The sequence below is a fragment of the Mya arenaria genome, chromosome 11, assembly GCF_026914265.1.
Source record: "Mya arenaria isolate MELC-2E11 chromosome 11, ASM2691426v1".
In the NCBI taxonomy this organism is placed as follows: domain Eukaryota; kingdom Metazoa; phylum Mollusca; class Bivalvia; order Myida; family Myidae; genus Mya; species Mya arenaria.
In genome coordinates, this window is record NC_069132.1 from 60,320,447 (window position 1) to 60,328,062 (window position 7,616).

Genomic DNA, 7,616 nt, shown 5'->3' on the forward strand with positions numbered 1-7,616 from the left:
CATCTGGCAAATATTTTATTCTTGCGAGCATACATAATCAGTACCCGTAACCAATTTTATTACGCAATGAACATACACGTACATTTAGGTCTCCAGCAATCATAATTGGGCAGTTTTGTTCTCGATTTTATTATTCTATTGCAATGATATTATAGTGTATAATAATCAAATATATCGTTCTTAATTTGAATATTTCAAGTCATGCAGTCGGTACTTTTATTACAAACATAAACATAAATAACTAGTTTGCTTTATAATTCTCTTATTCATTCTAATCCATCAATGAAAATCATAATGTGACATAAATAAATATAATAATGATAATTAAATAATTAATAATAATCCAACAAATCTTCGTTAACAAAATATCTGAGTATCAAGTAACCTTATACCAAGTTTTGTATTCAAAATTGTGACTTAGGAAATTATAAACGATATATATATATCATCTCATAGTTGAACATACATATTTGATTTCACTGTTCGTCATTCTGTTTTAATTTCACACCATACTTAAAACGACTTTCTTTTGAAATAAAGACACGGTTGCACGTAAGATAAATTGTGAGCTATTATGTAAAATGTGACTAATAGCTAGTGGTATGATCGTACAGGATATGCATGACTGCACTGTTTGTCATTCGATTTCACTTTTACATCTTACATAAAACGACCTACATTTGAATTACGTTACGTATAGTATTTGTGCTGTAAAAATAATAGGTGTCAAATATATGTTTGACATAAACCTTTCCGACAACAGTGTTTTAAATTGAAGTACTTAAATAACTACAATGGAAAGTTTAAAAGGATACGTGTGTCTTATCACAGGTATGGAAATTTTATAATCGTTCCAATAGAATGAGTTTGATGTAAATTGTTTTCAAGAGTAAAACAAATATCCTTATTTCATTTAACTTAAGTACGTTGCGGATATTGTAAAACTGATAATAATATTGTATATCTTCAAACGATTAAGATAAGGGAAACAATAATCGAGAAACACAAAACGCCACAAGAAAACCGCACCTTATAACGAGGCCAACTTAGAGAGAGTTGCCGCCCTTTGCGTATAGGCCGGTGTTGAAGAAAAGGATGTAAGTGGGCACATTTTTTTTGCATTTCTAAACATTTCTTCAATAATTGGTTCTTAGACTTTAAACAGATTTTTAAAATAGCCTCGTATATATGATGTCAGAATAAAACAGGATTTTGACAGTCAAAATAAGGTTTGGTATCAAATGTGTTACTTGTGACTGTGATCGTACATTAAAGGATAGCCATTCACGTACTTGTAGTTATAATAATACGTTTTAGCATTTAAATGTCAATGATCAGCTGCAAAGAAAGTGATAAGCAGTTTCTAAACACTTAAATAGCTTTTGATTGTTTGAATGTTTTGATGGGATAAATGAATCAATTTGTTGTACAAGGTTCTCACATTTGCTGGCGATATAAAGAGTGCTGATAACAGGAAAACACTTGTTGAGAAGACGGTCGACAAATTTGAGGGGATAAATGTTTGGTAGGAATCCACACGAATTTGTATTCTGAAGAACAAAGAATTATCAAGAGAAAATAATAGTAGTTGTATGTCTATATCATTTATTGGCTACCTAAAAATAGAACAGATATTTCCTAATGTGACAGGATTTGGACTGTTTTAAATGAGATCTATCAGCTTTATTATGCAGCGTACTTGTGACAGTTTATCATTTACCTTAAATCGCATACAAATCATAATAATCAGTTATTACATTCTGATTGTATCTAAGCGAGGGTGAGAGTGTATCGTTATACATGTGTCCATCTCTTACCCAAAAGGTTGTGAGTTCGATCCCGACCATGTTTACCTTCTTATGACCTCTGAACATGGACAGCAGTACTTGTTTCGTTCCGGCATACAAAATTGAACGTTATTCTATCAGCCTCCGTCAAAATCAATCGAAAATATATTCGTAAAAACTATCTCTTTGCAAATTTCATAATCGTAGGTTTAACCATGTTTGTTTATGGCAATGGGTGTACACGTTTCTACTATAAACCGACAGTCAGTCAAGATTCTTATATTAAGTTGTATAGACCATATTTGCCACTCTTATATAATGCAGTATGTGTTTTCATTTGTTAAACAACTGGATAAGGTACTTGTTGGAATGTCAATTGTGGGTAATTTCTAGGTCGCCTTTATCCAATACCCAAATAAGATTGTATTACTACAATCAAGGATGTACGTAAAATGAAAATGTATTATGGTTAATATCTCACTGTCTAAGTATTAACCTTAAACAGGTTAACAACGCCGGAGTATGTAATGTAATAGACAGTCTTGCAAATGTGACACCTGAAGACTATGACGAGATTTTCGACACCAATATAAAGAGCCACGTTTTCCTGACGCAGCTGGCAATTCCTTTCATTATCAAGGCCAAAGGTATAACATTTGTAGATGTTATTGTGTTCGTATTTATTTAAAAATGCACTTTTACTCCCAATAAGAATTTACCATTTCATACAATTGTTTTAATATACCATAAAGGTTGAGGAAATGTCGAAAGCTATCTGATGAGACGATAGTAGATCGCAATAAATAGTTTGGCATTCACCAATAATTTAATATATTTGTGTCTTCAGCTATTAAAAACACGGTAATAATATTGTTAATAGTTATTAATATTTTCCATAAATTCATTATTTAGTAAGTCGTTGAGGGTGTATCACTTAAAATGTGCTTGTTTTACATGTGTATTTGTTGATTTTGAAAAGAGTGTCACTTTAATCATGCTCAAAAGAAGAGATATTTTCATGTCTTCCTCGTTCCAGGAAGTATCATTAACAACTCGAGCATTGGTGGGCAACGGGCAGTAAGTTGTTATGAACACGCTTTAACTGATGCTTTTAGTCGTAAAGTGAATTGATCTTACCGTCATATTTTTGTATTAATAAGGCATATTTCTGTGATTTGAGTTCTTGCAAGTATCAAAAAAGGATCCTCCAATATATAGTCACCTATATTAATTTTCGATGCCTGGTAACCCATGAAATTTTAGTAACATTCTATAAAGTATTGCTTTCTGGTTACCAGTATGCAAATTAAATAGCCAAAACATCATTTGATATAAATTATTGTATATTGTATTCCAACAGAAAGCGAACGTGAAAGTACCTATTTGCAATATTTTAAACGGTCATCTTTTAGTATTTATTGGTTTTTAAGTCTTATTATTACAAACCTTTTTGCTGCATGCAAATTCTAAAACCATATGAAACCAAAATGATAAAGGCCATAAGGCATCCATATTTTCTGGTCGGCTATCTTTCAATAGGCGTGAATTCATTCTAATCGACACGAAAGATGTAACAGTTACAGTGCCAACACCTTTCCTATGTTAATCAATGTTTTTTGTGTAAGTGTTTACATAAATAAATTGCCATCATATACTAAATAACTGCTTAACTTGGAATTTTAGTTATCATTAAATACAACATACACTATACAAGCGAGTCAGAGTTAACTCTCACTGCGAGGATATAAAGAATTTGACAAGCATGTAAACGTCTTCAAGGCATGTAAATTATCTTCCAAGTAGAAATCAGAACATACAAACAGATGTAAAATATTTATTTAAAATACAACTTTAAAGATATTTTTATTTGTTAGATTCCTCAATTTGGCGTTTATTGCATGAGCAAAGCCAGTAATTTCATCATTTAAGGTAAAAAAGTGAAAAAAACAACCGGTACTCAGAAAACTTGGTTAGTTGAGATTAAAGAATGAATTTCCTTCTGTTGAATTAAATAAGCCATAAAATAATCTTAGAAACGAGTTTATTTTAGCTCACCTCAGCCGTAGGCTAAAGCGCCGAATCATGCCGAAAATGATTGTTGTATATAAAAATCATTATTGCATACTGAATGGATTATTAAACTTAATACTATAGACAAGATTCCATACAATGTTAAACTATCATGGGTGCATTTCAAAAACAAGACTCATGGAGAAAAACAGAAACCATGAATGCAAATGGAATTAACTCCAATAATGTAAGGTTGATGCTATGTCATTTTAAATCAAAACAACATAAAAAAACACCCTAGCATTTAAAGGCACTACAAAATTATCACACAAATGAACTATTCACACAAAACATATGACTTTAATTTCGCCAGATACATAAATCATAGGGTTTCTTCTGAAAATGATCATTTTTGTTCCCAATATTGTAACAATTACTAAGTAAGCTCAATATTTGGATCGACGTTATTTATATGAACACTAAACATTTTATCGATATATTGTTAAGCATGAAACATGTTATCGTGTTATCATTGTAAGATTGTATCATCTTAATGCAAGTTAATCCAGAATTAATACTGATTATGCAACTGCTTTGTATAAATACGTTTGTTTACGTGATTTTTTTTTGTGATAAAGGCATGTTAATTATATATCTTTTTATCTTCAGAATTGGCACCGCATGGAGTAAGAGTTAACTCTATCAAGTAAGTAGTTATGTTTTAAATTACTTCCCTCAATTTATCAATTTATCAAACAGTATCATTTACTGATATAGTTCTCGAATTTATATTTAAAACTGCGTTGCATGTAGCTTCAGAGAAACTGTCAACATTATAATATTAATTGTACTTCTATTTTACTTTTCAAACCATGTACAGTCACAACATTCCCTCTTTTATGTTTTTAGTTACAACATTTCCTTAATTTATTATTCCTAAAACGGCCTTATAGTCGAGGACGAAGCTACATGATATCAAGTTGAAACAACATGACTGTCCTTTTAATTGAAATTTAGATATGAGGTTTGGTGGCGATTTCATTTAACAATATGATTGTATACTGTGTATTTGCCTTTTAACAAATGTGAAACAAAAATATAATATCAGTGACTTTTTTCTTTGAAGTCCGGGACTGGTTGCTACCACCATTTTCAGATCAAACATTGGTCCTAAGGATTCTGACGACTATACAAAGGTAGACCGGAACATTGTTCTCAGCCTTTCTTTTGATATAACTGTTTTGTGTGGAACTTGATTTTGTATGGTTGTATTTTCATTTATATTAATTATGTTGTTTTTTCTAGTTAATGGATGCTGAAGCAACCGTGCATCCACTTGGACGAATTGGACTTCCGGTTGATTGCGCACGCGCAGTAGCTTTCCTTGCGTCCAAAGCTGCAAGCTTTACCACCGGTCAGATATTTTTCATTGACGGTGGAAGACATTGTGTCACTGCGGTTAACGTTGGCATGCAATAACATTACAAAAATGACAACAAGGGGAACTAAAACAGACAGTCAACCTAGCCTGAATAAAAATAACTATTAATCAAGGCAGAAACTCAGCGAGCGAACACATTACAAGACAACATTTTCATATTATACAGGTATTTGAGTTATGGTGGCCAAACAAATTGGGATCAACGCCTTGGAACGGTCAGGAAAATAAATAATGTGGGCTTATTTTATTCGAAAATCGTCGTCAAACATAATTGTCATATTACAAACTAGTGACGTACTTAATGTATAAATGTGACATTTCAAATTTCAAAACCATGATGAACGCATACTTCAACGACATTTCGGCCAACTGGATGGATGCCATTGGACAACTCATTGTATTCAACAACAATAAATTGAAGAAAATTCAACAGAGGCGTTAAGAATGTCCGATTGTTGAACGAAAATGTCAAAACCACAACGACACAGAACTGAAAAACAAATCTTTTGACAATTTGTTCTGATCTATTAAACTATGATCAGAAAAAACACTTAATTCATTTCATTCCAGCACTGATTTGTTATTTAAGTATTTTGAAAAACCGTGCATGGCCTAACGTCTTGGTATTGCTCATCCCGATTTTTATGGTGATGTTTGAAAAAAAATGGTGAAATTAAAAGTTTTTAGCAGACAGTTAGACAGATAGACACAATGCATTTCTTGGGTCTTATTTAAACCGTGGATATTACAGAAGTATGTTGAAGAGTACTTGCCTTCTTTTTGGGAGATGAATTCGTCATAACAAAATAAGAAGTTCTATATGTCGTCCTTACATTACTGAGCTGACAGTGCTTTGATTTTATTAAAATTATGCAGATTCGTGTTATCATTAAAACCGCTTTTGGTTTGCTAGGAATGTTCCAGCGTGTGACGTCTCTTTCTGGTAATCACTTGGTAGAAGATTTTAGCAAATACGTGTTTTGATTTTAGTTTTATTAATTTAATGTTTACTTTGTTTGTTCCCGGTTTTAGTACAATGATGCTATTCATTATGAAACTCTTTGATCGCACAAGATTAAACCTTTTGTTTGCTAAGGCAGATTGTGTGTGATGTTTATAGTTTCAAACAATAATTGCATCATATCTTTAAGAATGTTTTTGCATTAGGTACTCTGTATTGTATTCCTGCAGATTGAGTTAGGATCAAGTAATTAGTTTGGGTGCTTAATCTTTTAAGTACTTGGTGTTTACCTATTATTTTATTATTATTTGTTTTATAATTAAGTTTCCTCAAATTAATGAATACTTTGATATGATTTAACATTTACCTTTTCACTTTATTCGGGATTGAGAGTAAGGTTGTGCTAACAAATTGGTTTAAACCCCCTGTTAATTAACACTTTTTACTTCCAAGGCGATACCTAATAATCCTTCATAAACACACCTAGATTTGTATATATATATGTACTGTATTGTTTGTGGAGTTAAGTGTTGATACATTTTGTTTTTGGTTTGCGTTTGTTTGTCTGTTTTTGTGTTCTATGTTTTTTTTCTAAGTTCAAAACCTTTAAAAAAAAAATTAAAGTGTAACAAAGAACAATTTTCAGAAAAATATTTCGTCAATATTATTAAGAAAACTCATTATAAAGAAAAGATTATAAAGCCGAATAATTCAGCGATTGCTGGCACATAGTTCTTTGCTTTTAAAGGTTTTATTGATTTTGAACAACGTTTTTTAAGGAATATGACCTACACATAAGCTTCTATGGTAGCTGCATTAACTACAATGTTAATGTTTGATGCCTGGTAACTCCATAGATGTTTGGTATTGTTTGAGAGGTACTTCCTTGATAAATACTTAAATGTAAAATGAATAAGTACCCCATACAAAAAAGAAATACAGCTTATCCATGTGCTGCTTTTGTAAGGTTGAAAGAACGAAAAGTGGCCAATATGTTAGAAAAATGACAGTCTGAGGGTAGAAGTGCGAAGGCTATTTTGTTCTGTTATAACAGACCGTTCGTGGTGGTTCATATTCCTGTTAAAACAGAAAGAAACAGCGTTTAGGTCGTGAATGTGATCCCATTTTTAAATCATTGGATACTGACCGATTGAAAAACTAAACCAGCAAAATATCCCTGTTTATAAAAATGTATATTTGTACATAGTAATTTATTACCGAGTTCATGAATTGTTGACGAATTAATAATTTTTAAGAACTGATGATTTAAAAACATTATTTATTTGAGTAAGTGACAACAAGGGTCTAATTCCCTGTGTGTCTGTTAAGGGATATTTAGGGGTGTTACTTTTAGTGTAGATACTCTCATTGTCTCACTAATATATAAATATGATATGCATACCTAAATTATGTATCA

The 7,616-nt window shown here is 31.5% G+C and overlaps 1 long non-coding RNA gene across 1 annotated transcript; it reads left to right on the forward strand.

Annotated features, from left to right (window-relative positions):
- The first annotated feature begins 646 nt into the window (after positions 1-646).
- Positions 647-6,752, forward strand: LOC128207477 (uncharacterized). Its single transcript, XR_008256712.1, has 6 exons — positions 647-831; positions 2,293-2,434; positions 2,824-2,864; positions 4,467-4,503; positions 4,924-4,993; positions 5,103-6,752. It is a non-coding gene; the product is annotated as an uncharacterized LOC128207477 (long non-coding RNA).
- Positions 6,753-7,616: the final 864 nt, after the last annotated feature.